This window comes from Anomalospiza imberbis, chromosome 5, assembly GCF_031753505.1.
Source record: "Anomalospiza imberbis isolate Cuckoo-Finch-1a 21T00152 chromosome 5, ASM3175350v1, whole genome shotgun sequence".
NCBI classification, from domain to species: domain Eukaryota; kingdom Metazoa; phylum Chordata; class Aves; order Passeriformes; family Viduidae; genus Anomalospiza; species Anomalospiza imberbis.
The window spans coordinates 67810158-67829149 of record NC_089685.1 but is presented as its reverse complement, the minus strand read 5'-3'; the positions used below and the strand labels follow the sequence as shown (position 1 = coordinate 67829149).

The 18992-nt window shown below is 42.1% G+C and overlaps 2 long non-coding RNA genes across 3 annotated transcripts; one reads left to right on the top strand and one right to left on the bottom strand.

Moving 5' to 3' along the window:
• Positions 1–2085: 2085 nt before the first annotated feature.
• On the bottom strand, positions 2086–14273 carry LOC137474825 (uncharacterized). Its single transcript, XR_010999514.1, has 3 exons — positions 13920–14273; positions 4726–5721; positions 2086–2221 (listed from the first exon to the last, which is right to left on the bottom strand). It is a non-coding gene; the product is annotated as an uncharacterized lncRNA (long non-coding RNA).
• Positions 14271–15822, top strand: LOC137474824 (uncharacterized). Of its 2 annotated transcripts, XR_010999513.1 has the most exons (3): positions 14271–14560; positions 14983–15214; positions 15712–15822. It is a non-coding gene; the product is annotated as an uncharacterized lncRNA (long non-coding RNA). The 2 variants fall into 2 exon arrangements; XR_010999512.1 differs by having other exon boundaries at positions 14271–15214.
• The last annotated feature ends 3170 nt before the right edge of the window (positions 15823–18992 follow it).

The window sequence follows — 18992 nt, the reverse complement described above, 5'->3', positions numbered from 1 at the left end:
CTGCTCCAGCGCCCAACCACCCTCTGGGGGGAAAAAAACCTTTTTGTAATACCCAACCTAAACTTCACCAGCTTCAGGCCATTCCCTCAGGTCCTGGCACAGGTCACCAGATGGAAGAGATCAGTGCCTGCCACTCCACTTCCCCTTGTGAAGCTGAAGACAGCAATGAGGTCATGTTTTCAAACAGCCTCTAAAATTATTTAAAATCATGGGCAACAACGACTCCATGTAGCTGAGTACCCTACAAACAAGTAAGGGGTTGGGTTTTTCCTCCATTTAGGCCATCTGAAGAGGCACTAAGTAGCCAAGCAACCTGAAATGCGATTAACTGCTCTGTAAATGTCATTATTCAAAAGAAAGAGAATTTGCACCCTCTGCCCTTAACACAAGTGTTATCTTGTGGCCACTTCAGTCATGCTTGTGGCTGCTGCAGCTGAACCCGGGCTGTACAAAACCCAGGCTGTACAGCAGCCAGAGCCCACATGAACCCTGACATGAATTGGGAACTTTCAGGTTAACAAGGCTTTGGCGAAGACAAGTCATCTAAATTATTTATATCATGTTCCTCTTTTGTATGAATAAACCAAAACCAAGCACTTTCCTTCTTACGCCAGCAATCTTTTGAAGTCAACTGGAATGTACTGAAGAAGGAATAAATGATTTTGTACCATGACTTTCAGGCAGCTACAAAGCAAAAATTACACTGAGGAAGAAAAAGAAAACTAAGAAAATTCCCTGAGTAAGTCATATGTTCTCAGCAAACACACTGTTGTTTTAAATACTTTTCTAAAGTTACTTTTAAACCAGCAGTTTGGAGGAAGTTGTGTGTTGCTGATGCGAGGCCTTAACTCCTTCTGCAAAAAGTAGCACAAGTGGCCCTTTCAGAGTTCCACAGCTCCCAGCCACAAATCATCAGTCTGGGCAATTCTCACGTGCTTGTGTTCCTCACAAATAAAATTTGACGCAGTGATCAGCACACTGCCGTTTTCCATACATCCTTCTGTGCATCCTTCCCGTACATCCTTTTTAGCCTTTGTAACATCAAACAAAATAATGGTACAGTCTTCACAAAGAGGACAAGAAGTGTTTTGTTGTACAGCTCTACAGTAAAGATTTTTGCATGGCTTAAGCCTTCTAGGGCTTGCCTTCACTGAAAACCTGGATTGGTGCCACTTGAACTGCATTGGCACCAAGAGTGGACACGCTCCGAAGCAATGCTGAGCTGATCAGGGCCATTTGATTAGCGGCAGAGTGGCTGGATCGAAACTGATTACCTCAGAATTCAATCCGCCTCATCCCTGCTGCACTGCTCCTCTGATCGCCGTCAGGGCTCGGCGTGACTGCGGGTATTTGTGGGTGTCTCTGGGCAGCAGAAAGACAATTTGTGTGCAGCGGCAGCAGGTGTATCCATGCCGGCTTTATACTGCTAAGAGCAGTAGGACACAGTAGCAGGGCTCCAGCAGGAGCTGACAATGCAGGCCCATTCCCTCCCCTGGCCTTTGCGGTCCCAGCAGTTCTGCTGTGGCTGCCTTCAGAGATCTGCCTTCCTCCACTGCCCGCTGCATTTTCACCCCTTTGGACAGGACCAGCAGGAGTGGACAGCAAACCTTGCTCCGTTCGATGCCTGATGTAACTCCTTCGGCATGTACCTGAAGTAACGCAGTGATAAATCACTCCGTGTGGTGTAAGGCCATGGAGCTGCTCGGTGAATGCCACTTGCATCATCACCAGTAGGTTTGGCAGGCAGTCCCAGGTCTGTGCCCAGCCACATCCCTGAGATCTCCCACTCGAGGTGGATGGGCTGCAGCGGGGAACCACCGACCTGCGGGCTGCCCATGTGGCTCACAGGAGACCTCACGTGTAGCCCCTTCTCACCCAAGTGCCTCTCACCCATTCTTCTTAAATATATTTTCCCTGAGTTAAGTAAGCAAAAGCTTTGCAAAAGAGACTGCAGCATAGCCAGAGGGGGCCCGAGGCAGTCTTTGACTAAAAAATTGTGGTAATTATGTAAAAAGGCACCTCCCCGGTGTCTGATCCAGCACATTCCTTAGCACTTTTGAAATTCAGGGAGGCTGGTCCTCAATGCGAGGTCCCTAACACCCGGCTCCTCTCACTGGCTCCTCTTCTGGGCAGAGGTAGGCAGAGCAATCATCTTGGCAGGAAAAAAGAGCTGAGCAGCTGACCTGGAGGTGGGAATGATGGATTTTTGTCTTCTTTGGCTCTGAAAAAAGAAATGGTATGATATTGGCAATTATATTTTATGTGGGTGTTGATTTAATTTTGTCATTCTAAAAAAAGATGAATGTAATAAAGAGTGTAGGCTTCCTTTCCCTTCAGTTTTATTTCTTTTAATCTGTAAAATTCTGTTTAGGCTAAATGGAAAATTTCAGTATTGCAGCAAGATTTAATAAGCCTAAAGTAAATTCTATATGTATTCTATGTTTAGAAATAATTAATTAAAATAGTTTCGGTGCCAGAGCTCCTCAACCAATTAAAAATATTTATTTTGCCTTTTGCTGTAAGAAAAATCCACAGAAAGAAGGAGTCTGACTACACTTGAGAAATTACAGGCAGAGAGACTTAAACAATCTTTTGATAGAATCCAAAGAGCTTACACTTGACATCGTAAAAATATCCTTCTGCCAAGCCTTGTATAGTTACAATTATCTTGGTTGGAACAATAATAGTTTAAAAAATTACTTTGAATGAAGTGTGATTTTGAAGTTGACGGAATCAATTTTTTTTTTTAGTTTTGCTTTCTCCATGAAATTTCATCCACTGTTGGCATCCATGACCTCTCCATGTGACAAAGTCTTAATGGGAAGCAGCTATTCTCTATTTTCTCTTATGCAATACATTATGCAATACAGGAGGCTATGCCATAATTTTGATGCATGTGTTTTTATTCCATAACCTAAGTGCTCTGCAAAGCAAACTCCTCTTCTCAGTTTTATTGCCCATTACCAAATTGCAGCTACAGTGCCATATTACAACAGTGACAGTACAAGTTTTTCCTAAAACAGTTTCTTCTTTTTCCTTGACATTTCTTAAATCTAGGCCTCTGCCACAGTGTTCACTCTTGTTTCTTAAAGCTGAAAGTAAATGAAATAAAGTATTTCAAGTCCTCATGCTTGAGAAATGAGACAGTTTAACTTGCCAGATATTCTGTTTTGCTCTGTTTCATCCCGTAGCAAGTCAGTTTCATTTATTTTTATTTTAGGTGAGGTTTTGTACTTGCAAGTACCTCTGGAAGTTGGGTTGGTTATGAAACCATTGCAACCATCTCTAGGACCTATAGGCAGTTTAAGTCCTCAGGCTCTCCAGTAGGTGGTCCATCAGATGACATTGGATGGTGAGTCCTGCCCAAACCTCTGAACCTGGGTGATCTCTCCACAAGCAGGAACCATGCGAAGTGGAAAGAGGAAGAACTACAAGTCTTACAAGCCTTAAAACCAAACATATCCCTCTTTATGCTGTCCTGGCTTACCGAGTCTGCAAGTTCTGCAGGAAGACAGGTGCACACCACAGCCGAAACACCTGAGCAAAGTCTGAGCTGTAGCTGACGGACTGGTGAAACAGCCAGCCAGACTGTATAAGAAGGACTAAATCCAGGAGTGATGAATTATGTGACCTTTCTTATTTATTGCTTGAGAAAATGTCAACAACCCTGCACCATAAAACTGGAGCAGAGCATGTGCTTCTTCATCAGATTGAAACACACGACTCCCTTTCACCCACCCATCCACCCCCATTCTAGCTACTAGAATAGAAAGCACACCTCTTTTTCTTTCCTTTTTTTCACTATTCTCTTGAGCTACATTAACAAATGGATTCCAAGCATGTGAAAACAAACCAGTGAGGGAGCCAGCAGAGGAATGTATCACTGGTTTGTTACCTGTGCTTTTGAAGGAACGAAGCACAACTTTGCACTATATTAGTAACCACTTTTAGTCTAGAATTCATTGTAGGCTGTGCTGCTGGCTCCCTGTTGATTGTAGCTAATCAATCATTGTATTTATAATCAGCATATTTATCTGTGTACATTCTCCAAATATAATCCATTCAGATAAATTTAAACAACAAGAACATGATAGAAGAACATTTAAAATAACTCAAACACTGAATTTTATCAGAGATGATATTCAGTTATTGTTCATACTCATATATATTTCAAACTGTATCAAGCCATAATGGCAGATGCTGTGGCCAAATCCAACGTCGGTGCTACCGGGAGCAGAGGAAAAATATGGCTCACTTCATCCTTCATAATCTTCCTGGCTATTCTTGCAATGTTTCCTTATATAACGAGTTTATGGAGAGTCAAACAGTGAGTGAGTGTTGTGGAAGCAGAAATATTTGCTGAAATCAGCATTGTGTTCTTCCTTTTTTTGTGTCTTTAGTCAATTGCTCAGGATGCCTCATTTATCTTTTCTCTCTCTGAGGCTTTAGGGAATTCTGTGCTTCACAGCAGTGTCATAACACTTCTAAAGCAAGCACAGAGGCAGGGGCACTGCTTTAATGAAGAAGAGCTATTTGATGGAGGTGGGTGGAGGGAAGTGTGAAGAAGATGGTGATGCTGGGTTTGTAACTGACTGATGCTGTGCAGCAGTCAACCTGCCCTGCTTTCTGCTCACCACTCACAAGCTGATGAAAATCAATCACTCTCACAGCAGGTCCAGTCCTGCTCCTCTTTACATCAAAGCACAAATATAAATTACTACTCACTTCAGTCAAAGCAGGAGCAGGCTCATATCCAGCATAATGAACTTCCTCATGTCCTTCAAAATCACAGTCTGATCCAAATGCAAAACATTAGTCTGCTCTGGTGCCATTTCTGCCAGATCCAGTACTGGAAGGTGCTTGCCATTCTGAAATGTGTTGGACGTTCCCAAAAGATGTTGAGTCTTCTCCATGGCCACTGACACTGGGGAGAGAGAGAGCACTCACCCCTCACAGTGGGGCTCAACACCTTGCAGAATGGAGCCCGTGACGAGGGAAAAAGGAAACGTGTGAAGGGAAAAAGGAACGTGTGATCATTTGGCTGCAGGGAGCAATAAAAACCTGGAGTAACCTCCTCAGGCCACTTCTCTCCTTGCCAAATAGCCAGTGGAGGAGGAGAGGAGTGATTGGCAAGTTGTGCATGTTACAGAGCTGTTCACTTCCAGCCTTGGGCTCCTCTTGCAGCCCGCCAGGACTAGGAGCAGAGGCACAAAGCTGGAACTTAACACCTGCTGGCAATCCACGGCTGAGCCATGGCCTACTGTCGTGGTTTGTCAGAAGTGAAAGGCTTTGCTGACAACATAAGCACAGTGGTATTAAAAGTGACAAAGTTCTGTGCCTGAATGACCCCTGCTCCACACATGCAAAGTTTTCCCACTTATGTAGTTTCAGTGGTGTAATTATAATCTGATGAAAAAATATCCAGGGTAAACAAGCTCCTGGGGGCCACTGCCAGATGACACAGGTCACAGCAGCTCTCATGTTGCTCAAATCTGTTTCCAAGACTGGGAAGAGAATCAGGGAGCTGCAGCTGCCTTGCAGATAGCACTAGATCTGCTGAGCTTGATCTTAAGTGAAACGCTCCAAGAAATCTACTTTATGTTTCTCAGAGATCTTGGGAGGCTGATTGTCCTAAGGTTCCAGATGAGAAGGGAGAGGTGATCTGAGTGTATATGGTAACTGGAAAAGCTCTTTGTTTCCTTTTCATGCCTGTGGTACTAACTAAATGCAGACAATCATATCCAAATAGTAACAAATAGTTAATGTCACAAACAGTTAATGACCGACTCCATCCCAAAACATCAGCCTCTCCAAATTGAGATACTCAAGAACTCCTCAGGTAGCCTCAAATACAGAAGAATGGAAATCAATAGTTCAACTGCCTTTTAGATATGACAAAATGTTTTCAAAAGTATTTCAATTACATATGTGTGTGTGTGTGTGTGTGTGTGTGTATGTGTGTGTGTGAGAGACACCTCTATTTTAATGTCCTTCTCTGAGAAACAGCTTGCTCAATTTATCTGCCTCTGATACCAGCACAGTGGTTCTGCTGTTCAATCCAGAAACATCAGTCTTTTAAGATGTTTCTGTTTCATATTCTCATTTTCTGAGAGCAACTTCCCCTTCTCTCCCATGAGCTATTAACTGCCACTGATAGCTGGAAAGCAAAGACATTGCCTTCTGGGGACACAAGAAAGTGTGGCTTAGGTCACAGGAAAACCAGACTATGAGACAGAGCAGGAGCAATGTCTTTCTGCTCAGACAACTCCTCGACTGCCCTAGGCAGGTAGGACAAAGCCTCAGGAAACAGGTGATGCAGTCATGGCTGCAAAACTTGCAGCTACGCTAAGATAAGGTAGACAGATTTCCTATAGCGCTACCAGTAAAAAGGACAAATTATTAAAACTTTGGATGAGTCAGAGTAATTCCCTGTAGTTCACTCCATCCTCTTTGGGATGCAGTGCTTAACTTCCCTGGGTGCCTGGAACCTGAACCACAAGCTGTTTACTCCCAGCACCTTCTCCCTCCCCATCAGTATAGCCTCTCCACTGTGCTGGAGATAGGCACACAAAGGTGCATTGTCGGGACCCAAATCTGCAAACACTACAGCTGGGAAGCAGTACTTAAGTCCTATGAACAGTCCATTGACATTTTACATTGCAGACAGCAGTAAGAGTCTGGAGGATCAGGCTCTTGGTGATTATGTGATTTTCAGGTACATCACTTCAGGTTCAAAACAATGCTGGTCATATAAAGGCAAATAATTCTGGACTCTCTTAAAATAGTAAAAATTCCCCAAATCAAACACCAGTACCTAAAATTAGATCCACAAACAAATGACAGAGATTACACAATATTCATTACAAAGTTTGCCAGGATTTTCCAGCAGAAAAGACCCAGAAGGAAATATAGATCCACTCATTAGGACTTTTAATATCACAGTGAGTAAATTACTTTTTAAAAACATCTTGCATTACAGGGAATATTCAATCTCAGGGGAAACAAACAGTCTCTGAGCAGCTTACACTTTTGGCAGCAGCCCAAGATAGCATGAGGCACAAATCACACAAATCACACAAATGCCTGAGTTTGTGTAAATTCTGTGCTCAACATCTGCACGAGCTTTCTTCCTAACTGTAAAAAGATCATACTGCATGTTTGCTTCTTTGTCCAAAATTCAAATATCAATGATGTTAATAGACACATCAGAAAAATTATGATTGCTCCTTGGATCTGAATCTTTTGTATCCCCTCCCTCTACCAGATATGTAACACCCCATGTGACTGATCATGTACTGACAGATAATTAAAACTAACAAAAAACCACAAAAAGAAGGCTGATCACTATGCTGTGATTTATCTCCTTTAAGGGACTAATTTCTGTTAATTTAATTACATTAATTTAAAAGGCCTAATTTCTGTTAAAATGTAGGTGTTATTACCATGCAGGAGGTATTGAGGACTAGAAATGCGATTATTTGGGCATTAGAACAGTCTATAAATATTTAAAGCATTAAACCCTAGAGAAGGTTAATGTAACACAGGAAAGTAACATTAGAACTACTTGGGTGAATTGCTGAATGGAAAAATGAACAAGTCTGAATATATTTGAATGTGGAATAATGTCCCGTTAAGACAAAGCTGATACTGTACTACTTGACATTGTTTCAGTGACAATCCCTGAAGAGCATTCAAAATCTGCTGTGTTAAAACATGCAAAATGAGAGATGCATTAGAACATGAAACTGGTTACTTATGCAAACTGTTATAAACAGAACTCTTCACCCCCATTTGAAGAGTAATGAGTTCATCATTGTCAGTAAAACGCATCGTTGGAAACACATGGCTGAGAAAAAAAAATACCCACCCTGAATATAGAAATGTTCTTGGTCATCCACCCCTCCTGTTTCAAAACCAAGACATACACCCTCTTCAGTGCCTGTAAAACTGGTAGCACCTGTACACTACGCCAGGATATGAAGCTGTTCATATCATTTTATCAATGCTGTTGAGAACTCTGTGCAGGGGAGAATAGTAACCACCACTGTAGTGTGGTTTCTGACCTGCTTGTTAGCAGTTCAGCTAACTCAGCTGGCTGGTTCAGAGTTTTTAAAAATGCAAGCTGACAACAACATGCTCTAAATGTTGGACTAAGCAATTTCAGAGTGCATGTTTAGCTTACTGCCTTGATTCCTTTTTCTTTCAAGTTTGCTTGGTAAGAAAGAAATATTCTTCCCTTTAAAAAGCTGATTATAGACAGACAGACAGCATTTACCTGTATTTATTTACCTGTAGTACACAATACAGGCTCTACTTTTGCAGGGAACACTCTTAGTCTGGACACATGATATTAGGAATGCTAGAATCCTAACACAATCCTAAAAAATTTTTGTTTGAATCCCATTGATTTCTCCCAAGGTAAGCCAAAAATTGTATATGGCAGCTTTCCTTGTCAAATCTTCTGTAACCACTCAGAGATTTACTCTGTGGATTTTGAGAACCTTATACTTGCTCAGGATCACTAAAGTCTTCCCTCCAAAGGGAGTTCTGTACATGCAGGATGTCGAGAGGACCAACACAAAGCCCTTCAGAGAGAGGTACAGTTGAGTAGGAAGTTCTGACATGTCTGCCCAAGAGCAAAGAAGGAGAAAGGCAGCTCTCAGATTCCTGTGGCATTGTGAATTTAGGAGGAAAATGAAGTACTGAGGCAGCAGTTAGGAAAAAAAAATGGTTACAAGCCCATTCATAAGGTTTTTGGTTTTTTATAGTACAAATAGACATCACCAGTGACACAAGATGCTGGATCAGACCTGTCAGAAGGACAGGCAATTTCTGTAGGCAGACCATAGCACATTTTTGTGACGTCATGAGAGAGAAACAAGAACTCAGCTGAACACAAATAACACACATTTCCCTCAGTCAGTTTTCACTTCCAGTCTCAAAACTACGCCTTTTTGTTCTTCACACTTAGCTGTGTGAAATTGTCCCACTAACCCATTCAACCCTGTCCCTTCTCTGTGGTCCTCAAGTAGTTCACCCCTTATTCAGATTATTGAGACACACAGTACTTCTCTCTTAGCCATCTATGGATTGTTTTCTTACCTGAATCCCAGATTACACAATGGGGATGATTGCTGCTTACCTAATGTTTGTTATAAAACCTGTGACAGCATTTTTTCCTTGCTGCTATACAAGAGGAAATAGCATTTTATTTGAAATGCTGTGCCGAGTGTCAACATGAGAGGTGTTTTAAAAGAGCTGAGAAGTATGCTGTCAGGAAAATGTTCCCAGGCCTACCTTCCCTCCCACATCCAACTGTGTTGAAATAATCAAATGCTATCCCACTCGTACTTGGGAAGAGGATGACTAACAGTAGCTAATTACTGCTCAATCTGTTGCCCTCAGCAGCTATTGGCCTGAATCGCACCCACTGGCACCGAGGGGGCACGGTTTGTGTGCGGTGCTCCGGAGGCACCTTAATTTTTGGGGCCTTCCTTGGGAGGCAGCACATATTAAGATCCTACCACAGAAACTGCTGCCACCATGCCTGACTCAGCAGATGGCCTGAACAGCCTGGCCTGAGCCTCTCTGGGTCAGCCCTGTCCTGCTGGGGCCCTGGGCAAGCCAATGTCACACTGTGCAGAAAGGAGAAGGTGGGTACGAATTTCCTCCTGCTGCATCCCTGCGCGGCAGAGACTGAACCTCACTCAGTGGTACTGGATATTAGTTCCTGCTTTCTTCCCAGTTTCCTGCTGCAGTAGCAAAGAGTTGGCAGAGGGCCCTCTGTATCACATTTGATCTGTTGACACTTGCAGCAGTGCTGGACTCTAACGCTGTAGGAGTTTCCATCTGGAGAAATATGGTAGCCCTTCCTGCCTCCTCATTCCACTCCCTACGGAAAACCTCCCTTTTGTTTTCCCAAATTCTGGGCCAAATAAAATATACCAAAATAACACTGGAGACACAGAAGGAATCTCTTGCCTCAAACTTGGCCTCGGAGCAATACATGCAACCATTAGTTGTCTCACAAGTGAAGTCGTGTGGGTGGAGTCCAGGCAGGGTTTCACCAGCAGGGACTGCAGGATTGCCCTGGCTGCTCTGCAAACAGATGCCCCCTTGTTTGCGGTGGCCAGAATGACCACTTACTCTGTTTTCATGCCAGGAGAATCTAGTATTATACCTTTCAGCTGGTTAATTTAAAACTGTCTAGGAAAGACAGGGACAGAAAGTCTTGAACTGTGGTGGTGTACCTGCCTGCTGGCCAACATGCTGTGACATTTCAGTGTTGCACAGAGAAGAGGCAGGAAAGCGATACTTTCATCAGAGTTATTACAGTTCTGCCTCAGTGCTGAAGCTTTTTATTATTTCAGCTATATTCTCCTGAGTAATCATGTAATTCTGCTGCACTCGTTTAATGTATTCAGCACCTGACACCTGAGCCAGATGTTGACTTTCTGTAGCATAACCCAGCTGCACAAAGGCACCAGTATTATCCTGTCTATGCAGAGCACAGCTCTGTTATAGGGAGCTCCTTACATGTGAGACAGCCAGCTCCGCACAGAGATATTACAGAGCCTCCTTTCTTACTCAGGGTTCCTCAGTGTCATTCCAGGCTCAAGCACTACACCATGAAGGAATCTGGGATTTGGTCTAGAGCTGATGATGTAGTATGGTACTGTTCTTTACTTGGAAGTAAGATAAGCATTATTATCAAGCTTCTGTCATCGCTGACACCTGGGGTGCCGCTAATGCATCTCAGTTCTGCACAGCTCATGTCCCTTTAAGACAAGGGACTTAGAGAAGGTTTCTCTAAAATGTAAATGTAGCTTCTGTTTCTGCTGGCGTGGGTTTTAAAAGCATATTACTAAGTTTACCTGTTCAATTTATCCTACCTGGTAGAGATTTTCACCCTGTATGCAATCAGTGTCAAGACAATATGTCTGGTGATAATGAATAGCCACATACTGTGTGCTGTAGCTTCAATTCTTTTTATGGAGCTTTAATCTCTTCCCGATTCCATCTGCCTCCTGTTCTGACAAAGGCCATATGGCTCTTCAGAGCCACCTATGTGCTGCTTAGGTGGGATGCAAGTGTCTGAAGCAGCACTGGCTTTTCTGAGGAAATTTCCATTTCAGGTATAGGCTGAGAGTGGGGTCATCCACTGGTTGTGGGCACTTCTGGGATACATGGCCTTAAAGACCAAAAAGGATCTTCACCACAGCCTGACCAGACACCCTGTTTAACCTCTGCTGTAGAATGACACCTGTTCTCCTCTCCTAAATGTGATACGCCTAACTGGCTGAACCACATTAGAACTGTAGAAGTATTCGGCACCTAAATAAGGTGCTGAGGATGGCCCTCTGCAACTTGTCTCCAGCCTGTCATGGAGAATGTCAAGTCATCTAGTACAGGCAGCAAGCTAATTTATACCAACTGAAGTGCTCAGCCTCCATTTTCTCCTCCTTCCTCTGCATTCCTCATCTGGTTCTGGTCTACTGTTTTCAGATGCAAATTGCTTGTGAAAATGTATATATCAAATGTTTTATCTCAGAAAGAAGTTCTCCTTAATGGTCTAGCAGCTTCTCAGCAGCAGCATTATTTGACAGATGTTCAGAAAAGAACTTTATGTCTCCAGCTAGGCCTTCACACTTGACTATAATGTGGTCTCACCTTTATATGGAAACACGTCAGTGCTGACAATGAGACCCTTATTCAAGGATATAGCAGACATTGCAATCACCTCTAGATCACAGCAATTCATGAAGTGGGTTCTGGGTGTCTGCAGAGAATTCAAGGTAACAATTGTATATATGTTCATAGGATCATTGGTTAAGTAACAAGAAGAATAGCACTGTTTTAAAAACTCAAATAATAAAATGTGTGAGGATTCCAGTACTAGTCCACTTTTCCTGCTGCATAAGTCCTCCTCCTCTTACCTAACTCCCTCTCATATGAAATCCAGGTTTCCTCAATTAATTCCTGACAAACAGCCTTGCTCTGGCTTTTGTGTCCTATGCTCCACATTCTTTAGATTTTTCTTATAGATATTATAGCTGAGATTTTCCCCCTTTTTTTGCTTCTTCTTATCACATTCCCTTGCTCTTGCACCCAGCTCCTCCTGGTTAACTGGTTCTCCATCTCTGTCTGCCTTTCCATCCTGCCTTCCCACCTTGGGTATCATCACCACCTGCCCTCTGCTCTGAGCCTGCAAAGCCTCCATCAGAGGAGACCTTTGAGAACAGGTTAGACTCACATTTACCAGAAATAGCATAAGTACAGTTCATTCTGCCTTTGGGCAGGAAACCAATTAAAGGACTTACTGAGGCCCCTTCCAGACCTGCATCTTTCTGATTCTATTATCCTTTGCATTAGTGGGAGAGCAGTAATGGAGCCACACTTCTTGGCACAAACATTTTCAAGAGATTGTTATCTTGGACTCTTGGGCTTGCAGCTGGAGATCCCCTTTTGGCTGCCTGCAGGGGAGCACAGGCTGCAGCCAGTGCCAGGGCTCAGGCTTGCCATTTTGGCTTCAGAAATGACTTAAATATCTGAGCCTCTTATTTCCATAAGGTTATCAAATTACCTTCTTTTCAGTTATTTTATATTTTACATACAATGTAAAATATATTATTTATATATTCAGTTATTTTATATTTTAAATACAATGACCATAGATACTTATTAAAATAGGAGTCTTTCCTCATTCTGGTTATATTTGTATTTATCTTTGTAGACAATTCTGCAGGTAACGCAGGCAGCACACAATGCTCCACAGTACATCCTGAAACCATTTGGAGTATAGCTACTCTTTCAATCAGCTGATGAATTTGCTGTCAGTGTGCAGGTAGGATATCCCAGTTAAGAAATTCAGCTCTTTCAAAATTATTAATTTTCTCTTGTATTAAATTCCTTGGTAAAAAAAAAAATAGCTTTACTGCACATACAAACATTCTAGAATGAATGCCTGATTATACCCATCCAGCTGCAAATTGCTGTTATCTGTTCAGAACAATTAGTTTATTATCCATCCTCTTAAAACCTGATACCAGCCCATCATCTTGGAGCCCAAAGTATAAAGCCATTCATTAACTTCCTTATACTTTGGATCAGTCTGCAAAAACAGCTCAGTGTTCCAGCATCCTTCTCCATAGGGTTGCTCATTATCAGCTATCAGCTTTTGTGCTAACAGTTCCACATCGAGCACAAAGAAGAAGCCAGAGCGTTTGCCTGTGGTTTTCTATGATTTTAAGCGCTTTGGACTGAACTTACATCAATATTGTTACTGGTGTACTTAAAATAATAGTCGAAAGAATAGATGACTGGAAAAAGGTGAGGTGGTTTGGGGAGGAGGAGGAAATACCAATGCTGCTGGAAAAACAACTTTTTTTAAAAAAAACAGTGTTTCAGTGAGGCAGGTTTTACAACAAGCACCACTGACTTCTGTGGAGTTGCTCCTAAATTGTACTGAAAGAACTGAGGAAAGAGTAGAAATTTTGTAGAGGTATGAACCAGTTAAAATATACAAAACACTTCAAACAAAATGGATCTTTGAAACAATCAGAAATTCTCAGAACTCTGGTACAGACAGTCCAAAGCTCAAAGGCTTTCTGGCTTGTGTAACCCTCTGAAGTAAATCCATGCAGCTCACTGGGTAGAGAACTCATAAAAAGCATTTTCAAAATCAAAGGCCTGACTACTATATCATTTCCTTGGAAAATTAGGCTGTCCTTATGCTGTTTGCTAGTTTTTAGTCACCTATCAATTACAACATGATGTGTATTTGTGGGTCATAGCAATTAATTTAATTGCTTTCTGCCTATTCCTTGAAAGTACTCCTGGCTAGCTGTTAGTCTGAGAGGGAATTTCTAAGTGCAAAACATGATTTGTTTTTTCAGTTGTGCTCTATATTGTTTCCTTACATTTCTGTGGTTCCGTTTTCTCATTGTTTTTATTATCCTTTGGATCTCTGTTTTGCTAGAACACAGGAGCACCTCAGAGAGATACAGTAAGGCATGGACAAAAAACCACTGAAAATAAAATCTTGTGATGTGAGTGGAATTTTTCTTTTTCTTCCCATTGCTTCCAAAGAAAAGCTAATTGCTGTCACACCCTAGTCCACGCGTGAGACAGCACACAGCAGGCTGCTCACACCAACAAAGATGCTCCGTGTCCTAGTGCTGCTGGTGGCAGCATCCCTCTCTGGGTACAAAGTCCCCAGCTCTGTCTGTTTTGGGGCTACTGAAAGGTGAAGGTTTAGGGGCCGGCAGAAGGACACGCTGTCCTTTTTCCCTGGCTGCTGCTGGAAGCAGGGCGTGCTGGCACTCTCAGAGGCTGGCAGAAGCAGCTGGTCCAGCTCCGTAATGACAAGTGCACAGGTGTTGGGATTTTGCCCAAGGGCATGGGTCCCAGATGAGAGATGCAAATAGGGGAGAGGAGATGCAGTGCTTCAGAGGGGGATGGACACAGACGGGCCAACACAAAGGCAGCCCATCCTCTAGGGTATCCAACAGGCTCAGTCTGTCTGGGAAGAAGCACGACAGGGATTTTTCCTATTTGGTGGGTTGAATTGTTCCTTGCCTTTGATTCATTACGGGAAAAAAGTCTTAAATTGAGATGCTGTCAGGCAAGTGCCCTTGGTGTTCATTATCATAAGTTGGCAGGAGGCAAGACTGTCCTGCGATGGTAGAGAACAGGAAATTTCCTCTATCAGCATCTTTCTATCCAAGCTACTTGTAAAGCTATTCCACTTTCTTCCCCTCATTTTCACCTTCCTGACTGAAGGATGCACACTGCCAGCAGCCCTGAGTGGTAAGGGAAAACATCTGGTGGTGACGTTCCAAACCAGGGAACAGGCAGTGAAGGCTCAGAGCCTCTGTCTGCAGGTGACCTGCATAAAATACCAGTTTCCAATGATGCTGTTTTCATTCAGATGGCCAGGTGCTGTCTGACAGGAATAATTCCTTTCTGTACCAGTTTTAGAAGAAGAAGAACTACTCTTCAAACAGTAATTCTACTATAATGAGAAGAAAAAAAACCCCAAGTGAGTCAGGAGGAAGTTAGTTACTCATAAATTGTTGATTTTGGAATCCTGTTTCAGGTATCCAAAAGCAAGATGGTTGCATTCATGCTAACTCATAATCCTCAGTATGCTTTCAATTTGCTATGGATTATATACTGTGGGTCAGACTGTGATTCTCTTTTGCCCTAGATCAAGGTAAGCTTGTAACTTCTACATGATGGGCAACCACAGATGCCTGGTAGAATTGGGTAGCCTGGCCAGCATTTACACAAGACGGGAGAAGTTTGTGAGAAATGCTTTTGTTATCATATTTCTTGGCTTCCAGTGCATGGTTTTTGGTTTGTGTTTTTTTTTTTTTTTTTTTTTTTGTAAAACTTATAACAGACTAACCACTCTTCATATTAGTTAATGGAAACAGAAAAAAAAATCCTGTGGGAGGAATTTTTTTTTCTAGCGTAATGATAGATTTCACTGGGAAAAAATCTGTTTATTCCAAAATAAATTGTTAGCATTCTAAGCCATTTCTGTGGGGTTTTATCTATCATAATCTAATCAGAACTATTTTTAGAACAGCAGTGCATAATAATATTAGGCAGCACTGATCTCTGAGACAATTTGAGACTCCCAGTCGAGTTTCTGCTAGAGATGTGTGCCATAAAAAGCCCCATCACAGATTTGCCCCTTTGTTGCAGAGGCTGCCAGACAGATCAAGGACTTAAAGGGCCTGCCATTTGAAGTCTCTGCAGTTTGAAGATGTGCTGTCAGGGATCAGTGTGGAGAAGGCTTTTGTTCTGCTGCTAGAGTAAGTGTTTGCAGATGAAAGGAGAATGCCTGCGCCTGGGCCATCAACCTGACACTTTTCCAGGCATGAAATTCACTTAGAACTAAGCATGGGATGGTGGACTGAAAAATAACAGGTATTTATTTTGTCTTTGCTTACTACTTTGAGGAGCATCCAAATCACTTCATAAAGGCATACTGAATATTGATGTATAATTAACCTGCTGGAATGGAGTATTTACAGCAAAAAGAGTAGACATTTGAAATTGCACAAGCAAAGTTCTGGGGCTATCTTACAGTAATTGTTTCCATTATTTTCAGTATATTTTGATCAAACCCTTAGCACTTCTGGAGGAGAGGTATTTGGTCATCTGTCAAATCTGTGTCACAAAACCATCACAGTAGTAGGATTTTTTTTAAGCATGAACATAGATATGGTGTGGTGTCTTATTCCTTGAACAAACCCCTCAGATCACGGGTGAAATGCATGGGGTAAGAGTGAAAATAGGGAGTATTTTTCAGTCCACAGAGATTACTTTATTTTTTAATGACTTCGACACCTTTAACTTATGAAAGGGTGTGTAGTAATGTAATCTGTGACCCTACAAAATTGAATATGAAAAGAGGAGAAAGGGTGAGTCACCGTAAATCTTCAGCTTATGTTGTTAGATTGTCAACACACCTGGCCTTCTCACTTCACCCAGCGCCCCCACATACTCCTGCCAAGGAGCAACTGACTTTGTACTGCATCCTCTGCTCAAAGATCTCCAAGCACCTAATGTTGTTCACCACCTGATTATTTACTGTAGCTACAGAGAGCACTTTGCTCATCATTGCAATTCAGCCACCCCTGGGATGAGAGACAATGTTTTAGGCAGAGAGCAAGTATTACACAAGGGATCTAAGCATAAAGTACTGAATATCATGGTCTTAATAAGTTTTGGACAGAGGTAAACAAAGAGATTTTCAAAGAAAGTGACGCAGAATTTTAACTGACACAATTAGCTAAATCCCTGATTTTACTTCTGAGCTTAAAGCACCACCATATAAAACAATGCCTGTTAAATAACATGTTGGAGATTGGCTCAGGGGAAAATGCTACCAACAAAATTTTCTAATGTTTTTTTAGGAGAAAAAGGACTGACCCTATCTGCATTTTGAATACCTTGTAAGAAGAACTTGTGCCCATAGAAACAGACATAATGGATGACTGTACAGATGAAACCCCACCAGTTGGTGTCTGCCACAAGGGCTCTGCTTTCTGCCAGAGGATGAGTCAATTATGGATCCCTGGCAATCAAGGCTGGTATGAAGCATAGCACCTTCTCCTCCTCTCCTCTGTCTTGGCAGCCCGTGCTTCATGGCTCAGCTAGGATGGACACACGTAGACACACCAATACTTTTATTCATGCCCACACAGGGAAAGGTTTGCTCTTGCTCCCATTGCTAGATTCCAGTGTGATTTAGTGGGTGCAGCAGAAGGAGAAGATACTGGAGAAGATGCCGGCATCCTTCGTACCAGCATTAATTTGAGTTAAATTTCTGACTTCAAGTGTCCTGCTCCAAATATATTGCAGTGTAACTGAGAACAAAACATTACTCTAACGTACAAAATTTACTGTTGCTGCCGGCATGAGAAAACAATTCTCTGTAACTTCCATAATCAGTGAGGATGCCTCAGACCCCAGAATCAGATGGTTTTGTGAGTAATTGGCTGTAGCAGCCAAGTCTCATACTCAAGCACAAAATAATGCAGGTGATCCCAGGCAACCCCAGCTTCCTTGGGCTCCCAGGGCTTGGCTGTGCAGGCTGAGGAGCAGATGGGTTGTTTGGTCACATTACTCATTCAGCCAAAGCTCAGCACTTTGTTTAATGCTTTGCTGTCGCTGTCTAAGACTGGAGTGGCCAGCACGCTGCAGATTTGAACCTGTTCTTCCTACCACATCAAAGGAATCTGGATACTGGGCCAGATTTGGATCTCCCACCAGTTCTAACTGGTATAAACTATGTGATAACTGGTAACTGAACTGTGTGTAATAACTATATTACTTAAGATCTCCAAGCACCTAATATGAGCCCTAAGCAAGTAATGAAAGAGCACTAAACCCCATAATGCTTTGAAACCAGTCAGTAATATAGTGATTGAAATATTATAAGAGTGATTTGAAATCCAGAATTTTTACAAAATAATACTAAGCATCAGCCATTGTACAAGCTAATACTGAGCATGATGCAATGATCCTGTTAAGTACTTAGGCCAGGAAGGATTTTACAACTTAATTTCCCAATGGTAATCAGAAACAGTCTTGTAGAAATAAATGCAGTTACACTCATATAAAAGCCCAGAATTCAGACCACAGGGCAAAAGAAGATCATGTGCTGTTTAGTGAATTGCTGCAATCTATTTTTTTTTTTTTTGCCACATTCCCTCATCTCACAAGCACATCTGGTGTTTTAGGAACATTGTATTCAATAGTGGTAAAGGACACTAGGGCCAAGAATAACAAATGAAAAATGAAAACACTGGGGCCTAATGCTGATCTCATATGGGTGTAAATCAGAGGGATTCCAGCAAAGCCTTTGGAACCACCCCAGTGAAATACTTGTGTCTGATTCAGGATCAAAACTGTACAGAGCAGTGATTTTCACTGTCAGGCCTGAAATTCTTCCATGCCACTGGAAAGATTTGCTGCAAAATATCTTTAAAAGAGCTTCTCACAAATATCACAAATGCTGAGGAAGTGACAAAGTACAGCAGAAAGGCTTTAGCAGGACTTGTGTCTGCACCAAGTAATGTAAAATACCCATCAAACCAGATAAAGCACAAGTATTTGATTTGCACTTTGCAGCACAAAAAAATGAAGTTTGACCACAAATAAATATATATTTTGCATGTAGTTATTGGATCAGTACGTGTTTCCTCTTAAGCCCTTGGAAGACAGAGAAAGTATTTCCACTGCCTTCAGGGTGGGTTGCCCTCAGTAAAATAACCTTCTGAATAATATACATTATTGCACTTTGTATTTCTGATCCTGACCTGAGGCATTGCCATAACCACAACACTTGTAACACTTGGCAATTTAACTAAACAGACTGTCTTAAAATGTAAACAAATCCCAGCACTTGTTGACAAAATTGTTTGAAGACATCAGACTTTAAAACCTCGCAGTCCCCATTTGTTGTAGGGAGATCC